The sequence below is a fragment of the Sus scrofa genome, chromosome 9 (genome assembly GCF_054392235.1).
Source record: "Sus scrofa isolate SSC_HxYL_T2T_F1_AM1 chromosome 9, Sscrofa_HxYL_maternal_Yorkshire_Landrace_v2.0, whole genome shotgun sequence".
NCBI lineage: Eukaryota > Metazoa > Chordata > Mammalia > Artiodactyla > Suidae > Sus > Sus scrofa.
This window is the reverse complement of record NC_139391.1, coordinates 86,155,327-86,178,553: the sequence shown is the minus strand read 5'-3', so window position 1 is coordinate 86,178,553 and position 23,227 is coordinate 86,155,327. Positions and strand designations below refer to the sequence as shown.

The 23,227-nt window shown below is 34.8% G+C and overlaps 1 protein-coding gene and 1 long non-coding RNA gene across 7 annotated transcripts in view; both read left to right on the top strand.

The window, feature by feature from the left end:
- Positions 1–23,227, top strand: part of THSD7A (thrombospondin type 1 domain containing 7A) — a 446,288-nt gene that overhangs the window by 6,942 nt on the left and 416,119 nt on the right. The gene's annotated exons all lie outside the window — the stretch shown is intronic.
- On the top strand, positions 18,884–22,252 carry LOC146400018 (uncharacterized). Its single transcript, XR_014815886.1, has 2 exons — positions 18,884–21,959; positions 22,035–22,252. It is a non-coding gene; the product is annotated as an uncharacterized LOC146400018 (long non-coding RNA).

Here is a 23,227-nt window from a genome sequence, read left to right as displayed (position 1 = left end):
TATTTTTAGTATTTTAGAAACTTATACACTGTTTTCCATAGTGATTGTACCAATTTAAATTCTTACCAACAGTGTAGGAGGGTTCCCCTTCCTCTGCACCCTCTCCGGCATTTATTGTTTGTGGACTTTTTAATGATGGCTGTTATAACCAGTGTGCAGTGATACCTCATTATAGTTTTGATTTGCATTTCTCTAGGCTTGTCTTTTTGTTGTTGTTATGGTTACTTTGGCACTTACTTGTAGACAGCATGGACCAAAGATCATCAAAATATTTTGAGCAGCAAATTAAGGGTGAATTATATAAATAGAATTTCTATACTTCATTTTTGATTACGTCTTAGGATTTCTCAAAATTCTGAAGTTTCATATTCCTGCAGTTAATGTTGTCACCATTGCCTTCCAAATTACTTTCACAATAGAATTGTTGCAATGTATAATTTGATTTACATCTTAAGTAATTATTTAAATAATTTAAAAAAAACCCTATAGTTAGAGTTCCTGTCATGGCTCAGAGGTTAATGAACCTGACTAGGATCCATGAGGATGAGGATTTGAAGCCTGGCCTCGCTCAGTGGGTTAAGGATCCAGCGTTGCTATGACCTGTGGTATAGGTCACAGACGTAGCTTGGATCTGGCATTGCTGTGGTTGTGGCATAGGCCGGCAGCAATAGCAATTCGACCCCTAGCCTGGGAACTTTCATATCCCACAGGTGTGGCCCTAAAAAGATAAAAGACAAAAAAAACAAAAGAAAAAGCAAAACCAAAAAATACAGTTTATGTCTTATCTCTCTACTCTTTTATCATAGCACAGTTAGTGCTCAAAATTCAATAAGAGCTTATTGATTATTGGACAATGACTCTGAGGTGGATAGCTTGTGCACAGGGGTAGAAATTCAGCACACTAAGTAGCTAACTTAGAACTATAGAAAGAGCTTGATAGAAAATTAATTTTCCCAAACAAATGTATCAGGTACAGGTGTGGATTATGTGGTTGGAATAGTTTAATTTATGGAATATGGCCAATGCAGAGCTTTTTAATTGTTCCCCACAGTCTGGATAAATAATTATCCTTTGGATTATTACAGCAGTGGCAATAACAGGATATCCTGAGTATCATAGATGGGTATGTTTGCAAGTATGTTCTATAATGTGCCTGCTAAATTATGGCATCCAGACACAAATATTGCCTATTTGAGTTCCACCATTTAAAGATTTTTTTTGGTTTTATTTACCAAAATTGGAAAGTGCAACTATAAATGTCAGAGGGATCCACTATACAAAGATACTTAGCCTTGACAAAGAGAGTGGTTGCAGAGATTTGAACCCATAACTTGAAAGAAACACTAATTGCTAAGAAGTTAAATACATATTTGTGTTGTGTTTACATGTGAATATAATAAATAAAATAGATGTTCAAGAAGATACTTTTGAGCCGCACAGACATGAATCTTGACCTAATTTCGTAATTTATTAATAATGTGACATGTAATCTCTGTTTCTCTTGTTCTTCAGACAAACTATACGTATGATGTTAGTATCTACCTCTCCAGATTGAAGATAACTTGAGATAAACCTGTAGACCACTAAGACAGTGCCTACCACACATCAGTGCTCATAAATGTTCCCTCTTAACTTGGTGTGATCCTGGTGTGAGCTGCGAATGCCTCCTCTCTGGGATAGAGTTGGATTCCTGGGTCTGCCTACATCCTTTCCTTCCTTTTGGTTCTTCTTTCTTCTTGGATGTGCATTTGCATCTCAAGCTTCTCTGCAGCTGATACTGCTCTGCTTTCTGCCTGCTGTCAGAGCCGATAGCATATTTGCAAAGCCCTCAGCTTTGCTGTTTGCAGAGTTGTTCAAAGTGGTTTTAAAATAGAGATCCTCTCCCTTAGTGTTTTATTTTTGCTTGTAATGGTGCATATCTTTGCCATGCAAGGAATGCTGGATGTGTGACTCTTGGTGGGACTGTGCATTCCAAAATGCCTTTGTGTGGAAACACCTAGGATTATTCTTGGCAGGACTTCCTGGTCTGTGATACTGTGAGTGAAAGTGAGTAGGAAATGTGCAGTGAACGCTGAGGCTTCCTCTCTAGAATTCTGTTTCCTCTCCTTTAGTAAATCTCCCCACCTCCATCCCTCTATATGTAAGTGTACATATACATTTGTGAATATATATGCACGTGTCGTATATATATCCTACTTACATACTTCCGTATATGTGGTTCAGAATCTTCTGAAGGAAACTAAAGTGTTTCTCAACTTGGAGAGGAGACAGTTATTGAACAGTTTCATGACCAGTACAACGTGCTTCTCTGTACATTGTCTAAAACTTTTGTAGAATATATAAATTTAGGATAGAATTACAGTAATAATTGAATGCACCATTACAAGCATACATATACATGCATACATACCTAGATGTATAAATGCAAACAACGTACATGCCATTGCAATTAGCATAATCATATATGTTAAATGAATACACAGAACTTCATAATTTATTTGCTTTTGTGGAAATTATTATACCGTATCAAAATGTATTTTATATCTGATTTTATAGAGGTGAATTTTAAAAATGTGTGCAATTATGAATACTTTTCACTAAAAGATTATTTATATAAAATGTATGTTAAAATTTTATTTTAGAAAAGTTTATGCCAGTTTAATATTCATCAAGAACCTGCACATATAAAAGATTTTTATAAAAATTCTTGCGTTACCTCCCACTAATTTATAACTATATGCTTTTATTTTAAGATCCTTTTTATGTCTCACCATCTTCCTGTGTTTGCCACTCTGATGCCTGAACAATGTCTTCAAACTGCAGTGCCTGCACAAATTTCCAAGAAGTACTTATATTCTAACAGCACTGCCTGTCAGTATATCGATGAACATCATTCATATAAAATATTACTTGTAAATAGTTTATGTTGATTGTAATAGCGTTAAGGCAATATGGTTAACAGCCCCAGGTGGGATGATCTGGATATCTGGATTAACTATTTATTTTGTTCTCTTTCACTGTGAAGGTAGTATATATGTTATATGTAATGTATTTTTTTCCTATAGGAAATATAGTTCATTTAGGGCCACTGTATTATTCAACTTCAGGGTCTGCAGACAATTAAAAAAAAACAAATTAGGTAAACTTTTCCTTAATTAGTTTGTGTCAGTGAAGTTCAATCAAGTAAAACTGGCAAGTGCTTGGTGCCAGTTTATGCCAACCTCTGTGCTGGGTGGTGAGGGGCAAACATAAGTAGTGTTTATGTTTATTTACCTATCATGGGTAAAAAAGTTATTTTTGTGTAGTGAATGTATTACAAAAACAGAAGCATGTATAGATGTATGCAGAATGAGACAGGGATGATGTTCTTGGATGAGACAGGGAAGGGAAGATTTTATAATACACATATTTGAAAATTTGTTTACAAACCAGACAAAGGGTATACAAAGACTATTCCAGGTAAAGAGGAACACTTGTGAAGAAATTAAATGACATGTATTTTCAGGGCCAGCAAGACATTCTGAGGCATGTGGGGAAAGCAGGGGGTGAGTTGGCGTAGGAAGAGGGGTGGGCGTGTATGGAGAAAGGAGTATGTGGGTTGCACTGAGCCAGCAGGCCCATCATTCGGAGCTTGGCCTTTGTAATGGTGGTGTTTTACTTAGGACATTTTGGAGCCCACCCCTATTTGGCATGACAAAATATTACTAAGAATAAAAGGTTATATTTGCAAATATTAAGTCATATGTGATTTTATGAGTTTTAGAAGATTTTCAATTGTATAAAAAAATAAATGATTAGAATTCTTACAAACTTTGCATGGTAAAGGCTAATTAAATCTTTCAGGTTTACATGTAAGGGTGATTTATTTTTTTCCTCTATAGTTTTGATTAGACCAATATTCAAATGAATAAAGTTGAAATCTATGTACGATTTCTCTGGTGGGGTCAGTGACAGAATATAAATGGATGAAGTGGACCAGGCATGGTGTAAAGGCTGGTCGTATTTGCTGTTCTCTATGTGAACTTGGTTAATTGAAGAAGCAGCACCTGCTATCAGTCTATTATTTGCCATCATTTAGAGATGGGGTTCAATTAAAAAAAAAAAAAAAAAAACTCTCATAAGGGATAACACTGTTGGCCAAATACAGAATCCAGTGAGCCAAAGTTAGATTTTGTGGCACTAGTTTCCCACCTTTGTTTGACAGTCATATCAGGTCTTTCAGAATCTAAAGCTTAAAGAGAGGGTGGAAAAGTTATGTAAAAGATGTTTTTTTAAGTTCAAGAGAATGACTTAAATGAGAACATATGAAATCTCAAAATCAAATTAAAATACCCAAAACGGTCCTTTTTCCACCCAGCATCAACATTTCCCTCCACTTCTCCACATGCTGGGCTTCACTTGTTCTCATTAGTTAACAGACCCTGTGGAATGAGAGGAGCAAGTGGGAGCAAGGCATTTGCTGCCCAGAGCCAATGTATAATCACAGAGATGCACTATAGAGCATCGGGTTCAATCACACTATAAAACAGCTTCTTCTGACAGTTTGCAGTGGTGACTAAACATCTCTAATGGGAGAGTCATCAGAATGGATTTGAATTTATGGAATCAAATAATTCATAAGGAAAGCTTTGACTGCTGCGAAGATACATTTCTCCCCTGTCTCTTACTGGAAGATTTAATATAACTTCTTCAGTTCCTTGGCTTGTTTTATAAAACAAGAACTGGATTTGAACTATTTGAGCTGTGGACATTGCACAGGAAGAGAATAAATAGTGTAGAGCAGGCAAGGTGATCTTTTCAACCTTGGTTGATCAAGTGCTATAGAACCCTGGGCCCCCTGATGTCCCACATCATGATGAGGGTTTTCAGAGGTTTTAAAGTCATTCTTCTCAAAGTAATTTTCTTTCTGGATAGAATCACTTACACACAAAATCAATTTGATTATTTAATGAAAAATGTGAAAATTAGAGAAAAGAGTGATTCTCATACTCTGTCATTATAGATAAGATGAATTGCTTTTATTGGCCATATTTTGAATATTGGAATTGCTGTCAGATAGCCTTTTTTAATAGCTTTATCAGGCATAATTCAGATACCAGGCAGTTCACCCATGTGAAGTATATAATTCAGTGACTAGTAGTATATTCACAGAGTTGTGTATCCATCACCACAATCAGTTTTAGGACATTTCATTACCCCAAAAAGAAATTGTATACTCCTTAGCCATTTCCCCCAGAGTCCCACTCTTTTCTGTGAGCCCCAGTCCCAGGAAAGTGCTCATCTACTTTCCATATCCAGAGATTTGCTTATTCTGGACATTTCATATAAATAGAATCATACCCTTATGTGGCCTTTTGACTGGATTCTTTTCCTTATTGTCAAGGGTCATCCATGTTGTAGTATATAGCAGTGCTTCATTTCTTTTTATCTCTGAATATTATTCCATTTGTATGTGTAATGCCACATTTTATTTATACATTCATCAACTGATGGATACTGGGGTTATTTACACCTGTGCGCTACAATGTATAATGCTACTATGAACATTCATGTACAAGTTTTGGTGTGGGCAGGTGTTTCCATTTCTCTTGAATATACAGTTAGAATTAGAATTGCTGGGTCTTATGGCAACTATGTTTAATCTTTTGAGAGACTGTCAGACTATTTGAACCATATATTTTTGAACTTGGAACAGCATAATAATATATTTTTTCCAGGAATTTCATTTATGATATAATTATCCTTTGAGAAAATACATTAAAATTCTAATAAAAATATATTTTATAATTAGAAGATAGTTGGAAAATATAGGAAAGTGGTTTTGGAAACCTCTTTCATAAGAATGAAATCACATTTAGGAGGAATATCTTGAGCACACTTGATAGGTTGTCTAGAAGAAGCTTCTTTTGGGGTTTTAATCTAATCATCTGGTTAAGCTTTAGTAAAGAATGGGATGGGAGGAGTTAACTGGTGGCCTAGAGGTTAAGGATCCAGTGTTTTCACTGCTGTGATATGAGTTCATTCTCTAGCCTGGGAGCTTCTTCATGCTGAGGTTGCAGTCAAAAACCAAAACCAAAAACAAGGAGTTCCCACTGTGGCACATTGGGTTATGGATCTGGTGTTGTCTTTGTGGTGGCTCTGGTCACTGCTGAGGCACAGATTTGAACCCCAGCGTAGCACAGTTGTTTAAGGAGTTGTTGGGGTTGCTGGAAAGCTAGGATGACTGGGTGACTTAATCACGTGTATTTAAAATGCACAGGAAAACCTAAGTAAAACTAATGAAAAATTTAAATGTTAATGCATTTTGGAAGTTACACATTTGATTTTAACAGCTTAGTGTTTGTAATAACAATTCCTGCTTGTATTCCTATGTTCCCCTACAATTATCCAAGCACTCATGCTGACAGGTTTTTTTTTTTTTTTTTAACTAAATTCTCATAGCTACTTCATTAATATAGGGCAAGAAATAATGCCCCTTTCTTTTAACAGAAGAGTAAACCCTGAGGTACCTGAGGTTAGGTGATTTGACCCAAACCACATTGTTAGTATCACACTAGCAGCCAGGACACATATCTTACTGTCTTTTACGCTGTGACATACAGAAAAATAAAAACTTTATACAAAATACTTTGAAACGTATGCATGATACTTTAAGTGAAGAGGCATAGGAAAAATATTCTTGGTTTATGTGAAAAGTAAGCTTCACATATTTAAATTGGCATTATATGGTATAAATACTAGGCAATACCAGAAATTTAGTTTTAGTATTTCCAATAAGCATAGGCAAATACAGTAAAGGATTACAGATTTGTATTTTTGTAAATATTTTGATGACTATTAAGTATCTTTTTTTTTTTTTGGTCGTTTTGTCTTTTCTAGGGCCACTCCCACACCATATGGAGGTTCCCAGGCTAGGGGTCTAATTGGTGCTGTAGCTGCTGGCCTATGCCAGAGCCACAGCAACTTGGGATCTGAGCTGCATCTGAGACCTACACCACAGCTCACGGCAATGCCAGATCCTTAACCCACTGAGCGAGGCCAGGGATTGAACCTGCAACCTCATGGTTCCTAGTCAGATTTGTTAACCACTGGGCCACGACAGGATATTAAGTATCTTGACAAAGCATTTGGCAATGTGTTTGAGATTTTAACATTTACTCTCATAGTTTTTCTCAGTTTTTGTGACATAAAATATTTTATCTAAATAATTCATTGCCTTACAACATGTTTTCTCATATTGTTCTATAATGCAATGAATCTTAACACTGAAGCATATGAACTGCCGCCTCAAGTTGTAATTCAGTATTTAGTTTCAGTGTATTGATGATATCCTTTTTTATTCCTCTTTCTTTTAGAGTATCATATGGATTTAAACTGTAGATTTTCTTGGCAGTGTAACATAAGAGTTTATATTGAACACCAAGCAACAAAGCTTTCTAAATCTTTTTTGATATCTCCCCATATACTCTAAAGAATTATTCTATTCCCTCCTCCCTCTCCCTGCTCCCCCCGCCTTTAAGTGTCCTAAGTAGTCTCAGGTTTCTTTCACTCTCTCCTAAAAGTTCTCTTTACTTCTAGGCTCTTGCTATCCCATCTCTCTCATTCCTTTCCATCTTTTCTGTGGTTCTTTGTAGCTTAAGGAAACCAAGCATATAGATACATTAGTGATTTAGTTTACATCTTGTAAACTATAATGGTCTATTATAAAAGTATCTCTGAATTTTTTCTTCGAGAAGTAAAGATTTGCATTTAAAATTAACTTGATATTTTCTTGTCATTAGGTTAATATAATAGAAAATAAAATATTACACTGAAAAAGATTTTGACCATCTGTATTATGTTTTGGTAGAGTATTTCACGCTACCTTTAATTTCAGGGAATTATTTTCCGAGTATATGTGCTGATGTAATTTCTTGAATAACAATATTATTGACAATAGAAATGCTGACTTGCAGTGTCCTATGCAGGGCAACTTGCATTCCAGCTGTACTTTTCCTTTCCTTTTCTTCCCAGAAAGAGACAAAATGAAAACCTGCCGGCATCATTATATTTGTCTGCAGGCAGCTAAACTGTGATATATTCAGTGTGGGCTACTGTAAGGGATACAGCTGTGAAATGAGCTATAATTTATTATTGAAAGTAAAAGAACTAGTGTAAATTTATTCAAATGAAATTCTTTACAAACATTACAGTAAATAGGCTTTGGAACCATTCTCATTCTGCCTCTTTAAAAATGACTTTTCTGAAGACACTATATATCTTAGGACATGTGATGAAAGAGGTAAAAATTAGTATTATAAGTATTCAGGGCTTTATATGATAGGTTTCTTCTACCACCGGTGAGATAGGATTTTTAATTTGAATTTGGATCTATGCTTATCTCTTCCTAAATATTGGACTGACATGAAAAGTCCTTCTTAACAGAATCAGTGATTATTAGCTCCTGAATATATCATGAGCACATTGTAGAAGCATTTACTCTGTAAATATAAAGTATACAAACAGATAGCACTTTGGCTCAGAGGAAAACTTGGCATATTCTTTCTATTTTGAAGGTCTTTACATAACTTTGTGCAAGATATGTCCTAATTTTAAGGTCTTTTGTTTGTGTGTTTGATAATTCTCTTGGTTAATAATGTGCACAGGAAATTTTGTATCTTAATCAAAGTCTGCTTAATGGACTGAAGAGACATTATGCACAAATCACCAAGTTTTAAAATACTGTAATCCAATAAGATATACTTAACAATAACATCATACAGCGCATAATTTAATCTGTAGTTTATCATGGTACATAAATGTCTTCAGAAGGTTGAAGTGCACCACAATCTTCATTATGAACAGAAATTGATTGTTGAATAGAACTATGAGGATGTTCTGGGAAAAATTTTTTATTGGTAGGGTGCTGAATTAAGCTATATTTAAGAAGTCTTTTTCTCATTTAAGTGTAAACTTTTAAGATATTTTTAATAGTGGCATTTTTTCTGAGTGATTTTTTTTTTTACATTCAAAAATTTACAGAGGCTTATATCATCCTACTTATATCCACACTTTTGAGAGATGAAATTATTTACGGCTGTGCTAATATCATCAATGATTGTGCCTACATGTACATTTATATACTATTTTTCTTACATGCTGCATTACATTGTCTATAAAATGGACTGATAAATTGAAATGGTAGAAAAAAATGTTATTTCATCTTTCAAGCAAAGCTATTCTCCCTCTTTCCCTGTTTTAATCTATTATAGATATGTTAGTGATATCAGCATTAAGTGTGATGCCCTCTGAGCCCCATTATTTACTGCACAAACATTTTTCTGAACTCTGGGCTAGATCCTCTTCTAGCTTTGGGGAAATATAGACACATGTGACTGGTCCTTTGGTCACTGATGAGCTCATCTCTTTGAAAGAGATGCAGACACACAACAACCATAAATCAAAGTAATCGAGGCTATCAAGGAGGCATGTTTGAAGTGGTCTAAGGACAGTAAAGAGAGAGTGATCAATTTGTCTGGCCTGGAGAAGGGTGAGGACCGGGAGGGAAAACCCTGACAGGATGAGTAAATATCTGAGAGTTGAAAGATGAGATGGTGGGATGTCATGCATGGTAAGACACAAAGGTATGACTTAACCATCTAAATGCATTCTATGTTGTGAGTAGCTCTCTCCTTGCCCGTGAATCCTATCCTGTTGGTATCCTCAATAACCTCAGTGGTTCCAGACAGTTTTACTTCTTGTGCTTCATAAACCTGCCAGCTTTATGTAACAGCTACACTATCTACCTGGTTTCTCCTTCCTTGTTTGGTCTCTTATAATGCTTCCATGGGAAGGTCTACTTAAATTCCAGATTTGGCCTTAATCCTAACCAGTTACTTGTCCACCTTCCTTGGTTTCATGTTTTTTTACCAAGTGGTCAGTTTAGTTCAGCTACCTTGTCAAACATACACCACCTTCCAGCATGAACCAAGAGATATCAAATAACTGTAATTGGATATTAAATCCAACTTCCGGCCATATTTACCTGGAACCATGTGTTTCACCATTTATGCTTTGGTGCATATGAAATGTATTTGGGAACTTTAGTGGGGAAACGATTGAAAATTTGTATGTAAAGAAGTATCTTGGATCTCCATTAGTCCCAGGAATTAAGCAAGTAATCAAGTTCCAGATTTATTTAAAATAGTTCTTTCAAATTTAAAGAAGGTCTCAGCCTTATGTTACTTGATGATGTATTGGTGCTTATATAATATTCAACATGGTTAACTTTTATAGCTCCTCTTCATGTAGAATATACTTTGATACATTTGTAAGGCTGTGATGATGAGGCTATGAAAATCCTGCTACAGCAAGTGAGCTATGATTTTTTTTTTAATTTTTATTTATTTATTTATTTAAAATTTTTTTTTTGTCTTTTTGCTATTTCTTTGGGCCGCTCCTGCGGCATATGGAGGTTCCCAGGCTAGGGGTTGAATCGGAGCCGCAGCCACTGGCCTACGCCAGAGCCACAGCAACGCGGGATCCGAGCCGCGTCTGCAACCTACACCACAGCTCATGGCAACGCCGGATCGTTAACCCACTGAGCAAGGGCAGGGACCGAACCCGCAACCTCATGGTTCCTAGTCGGATTCGTTAACCACTGCGCCACGACGGGAACTCCTGATTTTCTTTTTCACTCATAGGCAACCCCACAGAAAGGGAAGGATAGTCGTATGTGGTAAATATAGTATCTTCTTTAAAGTTCCTGGTACCTAAGCAGCAAATAGCTAGAACTCTTAAGAGTGAAGCATTGTGGAATCCAAAATCTGCTCTCCTGTGAAAACTCACCTTGAACACCACTTTCTCTGTGAAGCATTTTTTTTTCTCTTTTGAGCCCCCCTCATGGCATATGGAAGTTCCCAGGCTAGGGGTCAAATCAGAGCTGCAGCTCCCAGCCTGCACCACAGCCACAGTAATGCCAGGTCCTTAACCCAATGAGTGAGGCCAGGGATCAAACCCACATCCTCATGGATACTAGTTGGGTTCATTACCCCTGAGCCACAACGGGAACTCCTCTCTGTGAAGCTTTTGTGGTCTTCCTTCCAGATTTGTGGTAGCACTTTTACAGCTGTCTGGGTTTCCTTTTCTTTATACCTCCTATATGTAGTTTGTGCCTCCACTGAAGTAACTGTTACTTTTTTTTTTTGGTACCTTATTGTTAATGTGTTTTTACTATTAAAATGTGAACTCCTTTAGTCAGGGGTTGTCTTAATCATCTTTGCTCCTCGGTATCTATTACACACTAAATATCAGTATATCAGTATATGATTGATGAAAGAATAAATGACCGAACCTTATTTTAGATCACGTAATTTTATATCACTTTTTTTAAACTTCATAACATTCACAGACAGTTTTCTTATTTTATTAAATAACCTTAGAAAATTTGATACCTTTTAATGGAGTATATTTTCTCTTCTATAATACTGGCCATGTAGGTTTTAGGTCATTTGCTTTTATTATGGAAAAGATGCTGTGAATTATATTCTTGTAGCTATATCTCTCTTGCACATCTCTGAGTATTTCTTTATGATGCCATCCCAGAAAGACAGTCATTCAGTTAAAAGGATAAGTTTTTAAGATTTTTCAATACAGACTGTCAAATTACTGCAGGTGCTAGCAGGGAATGGCTGGTGCCTATTTCACATGACCAAAACTAGGCATAAACTTTTTAGAAATTTTTGCCAATATGACAACTCAAGTTATCTATCTCCATATTATCTTTTTTTTTTTTTTTTTTTTTTTTTGTCTTTTTGCTATTTCTTGGGCCGCTCCCGCGGCATATGGAGGTTCCCAGGCTAGGGGTCTAATCGGAGCCGTAGCCACCAGCCTACGCCAGAGCCACAGCAATGCAGGATCTGAGCCGCGTCTGCAACCTACACCACAGCTCACGGCAACGCCAGATCGTTAACCCACTGAGCAAGGGCAGGACCGAACCTGCAACCTCATGGTTCCTAGTCGGATTCGTTAACCACTGCGCCACGACGGAAACTCCTCAATATTATTTTAAGTAACTTTTCAGTATATTAAAAGTATATTTTTTCATTTTGGTGTATAGTTCTTTTGGTTTGTTTAGTTTGGTTTCTCTCTAAACTACCCTGAAGAGGATGAAGGTCAGCCTAGAGGTGTTTCAGCCTGGCATAATGAAAACAGCTCACAAGGGAGTTCCCCCTGTGGTGTAGTGGAAATGAATATGACTAGTATCCATGAGGATGAACGTTCGATCCCTGGCCCTGCTAAGTGGGTCAGGGATCTGGCATTGCTGTGAACTGTGGTGTAGGTTGCAGATGCGGCTCGGATCCCACGTTGCTGTGGTGCGGGCCAGCAGCTGTAGCTCTGATTCAACCCCTAGCCTAGGAACCTCCATATGTTGCATCTGTAGCCCTAAAAAGAAAAAAAAGATAAAAAGCTCACAAGAGGGAAGGAGGCTTCTTGGATCTGTGTATGGATAGATGGATGAATAGGTGGGAGGCAGTGAGAAGCCATCAGGCCCACTTGGGACAAGTGAATAATGAGGCATTTAGAGGATGAATATGGAGGCAGATATCAGTATTGCTCTGACAATATATTGTTTGTTGGTTATTATTCATTTTGTATTAATTTAGAATTATTGATCCCAGTTGAGATCTGGGAAAATAGGCTTAACAAGATAGCTTTGCAAGAAACAAACTTTTTTGGCAAAAAAAATTCAGGCCTATGTATTATACTGTAGTGAAATATTCACTAAAACTCATGTCAGATGATCTTTTACAGTGAGCAAACTACTCAGACCAAGCTTTAGGTATGATCAGTCTTTTCTTAAAAAATTAAAAGCATAATGTATTAATTTCAGTCATAAATTACTACTGTGACTAAGTCAAGTCACATTTAAAATGATTTATTCAAATAAGTTTAGATGGGGCTTAAAGTATAATATTTAATGTTATTCCAATTTTGTTTACAATTATGAAAATTTTCAAATGCAAAAGATGAAAACAATAACTTGCTTTGTATTTTTGCTGCCTTTTATTTTTTTCCATATCATCTCTATATAAAAGAAAGTAAACTTTTATTTGATTAAAATATGGTAAATAACTATGATCCCTCTTGATACCCAAAATAAGTAGTATTATTACTACTTATACCTTTCTCTCAGACACTTATTTCAGGCTGTTATCTTGATCAGAAATATTTATGAAATATTTTGAAATGTTTATGCAAATAAGTTCCTGCCTCTGTCTTTTCCAAGCCCACTCCCTCACAGATCTTAGTACGAGGCTTGTGTCCTTTGATGATTGTGGCATCTATTAGCCACAGCCATGTGTTACTTAGAAGCCCTGAGAGAATAGCAGACAGATTTGATGTGTCTTGCTTAGAAGAAATGGGAAGGTATTCAGTAGTGGTCACTTGGATCTGTATCATATCAACATAAAGCTTAAAGCAACTCAGAAGCCCCTAGAGAGAAGTATATTTGTGTGTGTGCTCAAGCGAGAAAGCATGAAAGAATGACAGGAGGAGAGAGGCCAGTGGCCAGGGAGAGAAAAGGAGGATGATCAATTTATTTTAATCTATAAAAATAATGCTGCATTGAGTATTTTGTGCAGGTGAGGAATTTATGCCAGAGGTCTTAGAGGTGGATATTTTATGCCAGAGGTCTTAGAGGACCAGTAGGGGCTGGGGAACATAATATTGGATGGGAAATGTAGAAAGCTTAATACGAAAGAGACCTTAATACGAAGCAGAGATGAGAATGCATGGGAGCTAGGTGGCGGGGCACCTCTTTTCCACCAGTGCTCTGTTCACCACCCACTTTCCAGGAGCCTTTCCTGCTTGCTTACTCCAGGTTCTGAACAATGTTCTACATATCCTAAATCACCAGGAATAAATCGATCATCCAAGAACTGTTGGGTCAAAACATCATTGTTTTAATTTAGGACTCTCTTTCACATAAGAAGCCTGACACACTTCTACCCTTTTATTTATTTATCAAAAAACGATTGTATACCAACAACTATTTCTAAACCCTGTGAACTAACTCTGTAGACTAATAAGTCTCCTATTTATAAATTCTAATATTCCTTTTTACCATTTTTTTTTGAAGATGAACTGTATAAGCGGGTGTTCTAAAAGCTCAATATTTTATGCACTGAGTGTTTTAATTCCTGGTGACTTACTTTTAAGAAAATGTTACCTTTGGTTTTACCTTTTTAAATTTATTTTGGAGAGTTATTTCTATTCTTAAAAAAATTTCCTGAAATACAAAAAATGTACTTGTGGAATTTCTTTCAGGGGTTGAAAGTAAATATAACCAAAAGTAAGTGTTTTAAAACATGAAGTAGAGCTATAGTTTCTCACCTATGGAGCACTGTTTAGCCTTGTGAAGGAGAACTGTGTGAATATTTGGCTGATCATAGAACATGAAATAGATTCTCTTTTGATTACAAAAATTAATACTCTTTCCCTATCATAGGGAAAACCTGAAATAATAAGTTACAGGTCAGAAAAGTATGAAAATTAGAACTGCTTTTGATTTTTGAATGAAGGTTAAAATAAAAATGAAGGATCAGTCACCAAATAGTTTGCCATTTTGCCCTTGAAAACATCTAAAATTGTCCAGTAAGATAAATACAACTCATATTATTCTTTTGCAAAAATCATCTGTTAGTTACAGTCAAAACAAAATTCTGAGACCTATATATATTGTACCTGAAACATATTTTTTAAAGGGTGATTCATAAATGGTATTGAATGTAAGCATATTACCACCATTTCTGAATAAAACTGTTTTTTTTTATGTTTTAAATTGTTTAAAATTGCATATGATTATAAATTTATCTTAAGGTTGAAATCATTATGATTTATTTTACATTGTTACTAGCTGACATTTTCAAACCATATAATCAGATGAGAATCAATGAAAGTTATCAGCATATCTTTTCATCTGTGCATGATATAAGGGAGTTTTGTTTTCTAAAGAAGCTTTAGAGAGGTGTGAAAAGACTTCTCTGATTAGGATATTATCTGGGACCATTAAAATAAAGGGACCATTTGAAGTCTGTACAGATTTTTGTTTATATGTATTTTTGTCTGAAAACATTACATTAATAGAGAATTGTAGCAACAAGTAAAATAGCAAGTGTGTATACTTTCCTTTAGTAAATAAGGGTATATTATGGCATTATGATGTTTCTATAAGTGCTAGCAATAATATGTACAGTGTAATGTTTCTGTCAATATTTTGTTGACTGTGGGATCAGTTAGTGGGATACAGAAAAGAGATGGTCTCCATTTGCTCCAAATTCCATATGGAATGAGAAGAAATATATTATTAGAGAGGGACCAGGAATGAACAAATCTTAAGTAGTAAATAACGATGTCTAGATATATGGGCTAAAGGTTAAGAGACTTGACATAAATAGAAGTGCAGTCAGGTAATAGATGAAGATGTAGGTCCAGAAGGTAGGTGCTGGTATAATAACCGTTGGCAGGGAACCAATGCAGGGATCTGACTCTTTACTCAATTCCCAGAACTGGAGGGAATCTGAGGGCTTGAATATAATGAACAAGAAAAAAATACCCATTACCAGATTTAATTACCAAAATTACCAGAATTAATGTTGATTCTTTATGGAGTCGGCAAACACGTAAATCCTGTATTCCTTTTCAACCATCTCAGTCAAATGGCCCTGGAACCAGGGTAGGTGGGCTCAGCCTGCAGATGGGGACTGAGGTCCCAGGTGTGGGAACTGAACATCACCAGGCAGCTCATTAAACAAACAATGGAAGTGTTTAAAATTCAGTCACAATATTTAAAGCATTAAAGGTGGTATAAGCCTGGTTTCCATTTCCTTTGAGAAAAAGAGACTGGCCTTAATCATTATTGAAGAATTGAAGGTCACATGATAGTATCAAAATATAATTTATCAGTCAAAAGCATTGTCTTCACCAGATTGATCCATGCAGATTTAAACACGACATACAGCATTTTGTGTAGCACATTTGACAAATCTCCAAAAGTATTTTAAGTAACTTGTGTTTCAGTTGTGTTGAGTTTAAAAAGTTTATACTTAGGTCTGGGTTTTTTATTTATTTTTTATATCCATATTTGTCAAGAAGTCTCTTCTCCCCATGGTTGTTTAAAGGAATCTAATAATTTTGAAATATCATTGCAAATCTAGCTGAGCAGACTTTTCTGGAAAATAATCAAGAAGTCTTTTTCTTAGTAGATACTGTTTAAATCCAAGAATCTGTAAAAATAGAACTCTACATGTTTAATCTATACTGTGCCTAAAGATCTTTCTCAGAAGAAAAGAATGCCTAAACATATACTTTTAAAACCTCATTTTACCAATTTAGGATAAAAATGAATTGTAAATAATTACAAATAAATTCTCTTTAATAATAGGGTAGTCTTTAGGGGTAAAGCAAAGTTAGGTTATAAAAATCATTAAATATTTATTTAGATTTCTGAAATAGAAATGTAATTCAAAATAATTTTAATAACATTCACTTGCCTTCTGGACAAGATAATTTAATTATCCCACAATGACTCTACATGCATTCTGTAAACTAAACTTGTTGACTTTCCAGCATTGATACTTAGAGACAAATTCCTCTTAACCATTCCTTATCCTTGTCTGCTCACTCCCTGTTAGAGACCTAGTTCCTTCCGGATATCTGACTCTTCTTAAGAGTCAGAATTATGTTCTGGAGAGCTCTTCGTGTCATTTATGCTTTGAAATACATTTAGGCCCAAATACAATGAGAAGTCATAGACTTTGAAACTGAACCAACTGAAATTTCCACTTTTAGGTCTTGTTACATTTCCTATCACTCTGCTTAAATAATTAATCTTTCTAAGCTTTGCATTTCTCAATTAAAAAAATATCACTCGAAATAACTAATGTGAAGGATTTGTAATGATTTAAGATAAAATGCTTAGCCATGTATGGTCACCAAAACTGAGATATTTACAGTAGCCCAAAAGCTGATGCACCTGCTGTTCTCTATCTCAAAGATCCCACCAGTCCCTACTGTCTTCACTCCTACTCTTCCTTTGGATTTCTCAGGAGAACATTCACCACATTCTCCTTCTTATGTTAGCTTACAGTATATACTCTTAGCTCCATCTATCTCTCCTTTTCTAGATTTATCACAGGTGTTATTTAATATCTGAGCAATTATTCAATTAATATATGTATTCTTCACAATACTTTCAGATTTCTCAAGGGAAAGGTGCCATGTCTAGACTTTCTCATCTTTGTTTTTTAACATAGCACAGAGCTTAACACATTTTAGGAGGCAAATGCTAGTTGAAAGGATGGATTGATGGATGGATCGATGAATGAATATATAGTGGTGTAACTAACGAATACTTGTGTCAGACATTGTGTATCACATAACTTAACACATATAATTGCAAAAATCTATTAAGTATTTTTATACCCTCAATCATAGAAAGGTTCACTAACTTACCCAATGAAACACAGATGAGAAAGAGCAGAACTGGAAAAAATAACATATTTCCCATCCCACTTTTAATTCAGCCTTTCTCTCTGTCTTTCCCTTTTATTCTATTTACTCCTAAATGCAAATAAGCTATCCCATTATTAGCACATGCACTGGATCCAAAGCCACTTTTCACCGAATCCCTCTGTGGCTTCTCACACAATATGGTGAGTACACATTCACGGTCTCAGAGTTAACAGTCTCAAGGCTGCTAACACAAAATTGGTGTTTCTTTTCTTTTCTTTTTTTTTTTGTCTTTGTTTTTTCAGGGCCGCCCATGGCATATGGAGGTTCCCAGGCTAGGGGTTGAATTGGAGATAGAGCTGCCAGCCTACATCTCAGCTCACAGCAACATGGGATCCAAGCCACATCTGCGACCTACACCACAGCTCAAGGCAATACTGGATCCTTAACCCACTTTGTGAGGCCAAGGATCAAACCCTCAACCTCATGGTTTCTAGTCACGTTTGTTAACCAGTGAGCCATAATGAGAACTCTAAAAGCTGGTATTGCTTAAACGTTGGTCTGCCTGAGAAGCATCAGAGAAAATGTTCACAGTGCACATACCCTTTCTGCACTCCAAGAATTTTAATTTAACAGTACAATCTCTAAGCGATGGTAATGCAGGTGCCATGTCTATATCAGTGTTGGAGGAGCTTAAAACTAAGCAACTCTGATTTAGGGAAGATCATGAAGGACCTTTTAGCTATAGAGCAAGAAAGTGATACAGTCAAAAAGATTGCTTGAGTCTAAAAACAGGAAATTTCAGGCTTGGGGAAACAAACTCATTGTTGGATACTAAAAATTCTGTAAAGATCATGGAGGAGACTGTCTTCAGGGTTAGTTATAGCTACATTTTTATACACAATAGGCAGAAAAGCTCTTAACATTAAATAGCTTTAAACATACCAAAATACTGCCTGTGAAATGAGAAATCCTCATTTTGTAAAAATAACACCAATAGCATTTATGTGAACTAATTTAAATGTCTTCATAATAACCATGCTGTGTGAAAGTACGCATATATATTCTTAAGTATGTGTCACTGTAATATTGTAGTAAGTTGGTCTAATTAGAATAATACACTATGTGCATAATATCACAGACATTAAAATTTTTTGCTCTTGAACAAATTAGAAAAACGTGATTATAACTTATCAAATTCTTGTGGTTTTTTTTGTCTTTGTTCTTTTTTTGTCATTGTTTTTGTTGTTGTTGGACTTTATTTTTTTCCCTCTGGTACAAAAGAAAAACCATGTAGCTATACACTTTGCCAAATCTAAACATAATTTACTTTTTTTAATTCCTTAGAAAAATATTTTACAAATTTGAAGTTAAATATGTTAAACTTATATATGGGTAGACATGATTATTTATAATTTTACTCGGTAATGTAGACTACGTAATTTGGAATCCATGATATTTTGAGGGGTGATGAAATTTCTGAATGCAAATGTATTTCATTTTATTTTTGTTTTTATTGAAATACAGTTGACATACAATATCGCTTTAGTTTCCCATGTACCATACAATGATTTCACATTAGCAATATGATGAAATGATCACTCTAATCCGTCTAGTAACAATCTGTCCTCGTACAAAATTATTACAGTATTATTGACCATACTCCTTAAATGGTATAATACATCCCATGATTTATTTATTATATAATTGGAAGTTTGTAACTCTTAGTCCCCTTTCACCTATTTTGTCCCTCACCCCATTTTTGCACCCAATCATGTGTTCTCTATATCTATGAATCTGTTTACATTTTGTTTTATTCTTTAGATTCTACATATAGGTGAGATCATGTAGGTATTTGTCCTTTGCTTTGACTTAATTCACTTAGCATACTATCCTTTGGATTTGTCCATGTTGTCACAAGTGGCAAGGTTTCCTTTTTATGGCTGAGTAATATTCCATTGTGTGTATATACCACATCTTTTTTATTCTTTCATATATCAGTGGACACTTAGATTTCTTCCATATCTTGACTCCTGTAAATAGTGTTACAGTTAACATTGGAATTTTTTTTTCTTCAAATTTGTGTTTTTGTTTTTAAATGCACTCGGTTTAAAATCTTGGTTTTGGCATTTTCTAGAATTGCTGTCCTGAACAAGTTTCTTAAGCTCCTTATGCTAAGTTTACTTACCTGCACGTCACAGATTTTTCTGCCAGTAGTAGATGAAATCACATATGTATAAGACTTACTGCAGTCCTCAATCAAAAAAAAAAAAAAAAAAAAAAAAAAAAAGGCAGTGAGTTAGTGTTGACACCTAGAACCACATCAAGCAACTTAATTTTATGAAATGTTATAGGTCAGTTTTACCCTTCTGAGATTCCTGCCATCCTTCCCTGGAGGCCAGTCACATGTACTTCCTATCTCTCTCCACCTGGATTTGTGGATCTGCTACATGCGATCTAGACACACGTAGTAGAGCCAGCATCTTACACTGCAATGAGTCAGTTAACCATATTCAAAAGATTTCCGTATCTCAAAGTAGGCACATGGAAGTTTCATTTTATATTATTTTTATATATGTATAATATATTATCAAAATCTGTAATTTTGCTGCTAATTAATTGTATAATCTTTATCTTCAACAGTTGTCACAAGTGGATTGGATTTTTCTCTATATTAGTTTTCAGCTCTTAAAATCTCTAATTCTGTAATATTCCCTCAAGTAACAAACACTTTTCCTATATTATAATAATTTGTGTCTATTTTTGTGTATGATAATTATTAAATGTAAAGCAATTTTTTCAATGTACATAAGAACTTTTAACCTGAGAGATAAAACCTCAACAAATACTTGTTTCTTTTACTGTCAGTAAATAATATAGATGACTGTTTTAGGATGACGACGAGGAATATGTCCTGAAGTATGAGTGCTTTTATATCATAGGCATACTTATTTATTTAAGAAGAGTGATGAAGCGTCTTAGAATTAAAAAAATCTTTATTTTCTAATTAAATATATTCTTAGTTCCTCTTGTTACGCAAAATGGAATAGCTTTAACTGTGCATTAATGTTTTCCTGATGCATTTATGAAATAATACGATTTAGACCATGATGCAGTCTAAAAATCAATGTAAATAAAGACAGTGTACCATATTAAGTCATTACAAATAAAAAGGACATTAGTATTGTAGAATTTTCTTCACTAAAAACCAATGAATTTGTGTCTTTAAATCCATATGCCTTTTCTAACCATGCTTGTAAGTAAAGCAAAGTGATTCTTTGCAACTGTGATCATAGAAGTTGCTCAATTAGACTCTCAACTTTAGAGCAAAATATAGATATGTACTAAATAAATGTGGATAAAATGATTTTTTATATTGCTAATAGCCTTAATATTATTTTTAAATATACCACTATTTTTACAAAAGTATGAGTGTCAATGCTAATATACGTGCATGGTGTTATATTTGATTTTTCAAGTTGAGTAAAATCATTTAAAGAGGATTATCTGATTTGTCAGTTATGCATTGACTTCCATCAGTACCATAAAATATGTTTATATTTGTTAGCTCAATCCCTGTATGTATTAAAAAACTTGAAAATGTTACCGAATCACCTCAATAATGGTGATACAAATGTGCTTAATTCATAAATGCTCACGAAGAATACATGATTTACATATATTTTTGTATGCATGCTTTATTTCTACAAAAGAAAAAAGGAACACAGTGCTATTACGTAGCAAAAAGATGGCATGAATAATTAAACCCTCTTCTGTTCGTCTTAATGAGCTGCAGATGGTTCGATGAATTCTATACAAACTTTTTATTGTCACTATGCATTAGTTCTGATTAATGCTTCTGCCTGCATTACAGTGTTTTTTCTATTGGAGGAGAAAAGTAAGCAATCATTACAAAAACGTATGTAAAAATAAATAGTCAAAGAGTCATTTTGATTTGCAGTTTCTTCTTTCTTTCTTTCTTTTGCAAGTTTCCCAGCCAGTTATCAAACCTGCACCACACTTGCAGTCTGTGCCACAGCTTCGGTGACAATGCTGGATTTTGAACCCACTGTGCTACAAGGAAAGTTGGCATGTAGTTATTAACTGTGAATTTTTTTCAAATTTTCTAAGGAGTATAACTGGAATTTGCTTCAAAGAATGTTACCTCTTAGTGGCTTCTTTTAAAGAGACTTTTTTGCAGACCTAAAGGTGAAGACAAAAGTCAAAAAAGGCATTCTGCTGAACATTCAAGTTGTTGTTCATGTTTGAATGACATCTTGAATGAAAACTCAGCAATGTTATTTTAGTATACATACATTTTAAAGCATACTATACATGCTGTTACTGTATACCTACTAAACTGAGCACAGTATACAAAATATTACCATTGGAGTTCCCATCGTGGCTCAGTGATTAACAAATCTGAATAGGAACCATGAGGCTGTGGGTTCGATCCCTGGCCTTGCTCAGTGGGTTAAGTTACTGGCCTTGCCGTGTAGGTCGCAGCTCAGATCTGGCGTTGCTGTGGCTCTGGCATAGGCCAGTAGCTATAGCTCTGATTAGACCCCTACCCTGGGAACCTCCATATGCTGTGGATGCAGCCCTAGAAAAGACAAAAAAAGAAAAGTTACCATTAGTGGGAAAGTTTGCTAAGTGGCTGGATGCAAGATAAATATACACAAATGAATAGTTATTTATACTAGGCAAATGGAAAAGGTGAAAAGGCATCTTTTTCATTTTCTATAAAAAGTAAGTGACAAAATACATAAAATATACATAAATAAATTTAACAGGAAAAAGCAAGATCTAAATGAATGATTACATTCTATTGAAAACCATAAAGCAAAGCTTGAATAAATAGCAAAATATGCTATAGTCTAAATGGAAAACAATATCATAAAAATGAAAGTAACTTCCATTTTGTACAAAAATATGTTGAAAAATGACCATAAAAGCTAATCAGTGCTTGCTAAATATTTATGTTTAGGTATCATTGTGGTTTTAAAAAACATTATGATGGATTTACGTTCAAAAGAAGTACCAAAATGCATGTTTGATCACAGTTCTGCATAATAGTGGAAGCATAATTAGGAGAATACAACTTTATAATGATCAAAATTTTATTTAAAAATTGTTGATGGGTTGACCTCATATAATTTTTTATTTTTATTTTTTCCATTGTAGTTGATTTACATGTTCTGTCAAGTTTCTGCTGTACAGCAAAGTAACCCAGTTTACACATACACACATGTATACATATTCTTTTTTTCACTTTATCCTCCATCATGTTCCATCACAAGTGACTAGATATAGTTCCCTGTGCTATACAGCAGGATCTCATTGCTTATCCACTCCAAATGGAATACTTTGCATCTATTAACCCTAACCTTTAATTTGATGAAGTTTTATTTAGTTGTTTGCCAACTCTTCTTTTGGGTCTTTCTTGAGCCCCTGTTTTTAGCTCTTCTCTTCTCAAATATTTTTCATATTTCTTAGGCCTTCTTATTCTAGCAGTTCTTTGCATATTCACATTAATTAGTTCCAAATTTTTTGTCTCCATCCTGGTCAGGAAGCATAAAGAAAGGCATTCGGAGAACACTCCAACAAATGTCTTTTACTTATAAATTATGTAAAAGTTCTTCTGTGATAATATGATACATATTTTAATTGTAGTAAATATGCTTATTTCAATCAAATTTTCTAAAACTTAAACCTATAGACTAATAAAATGTATTCT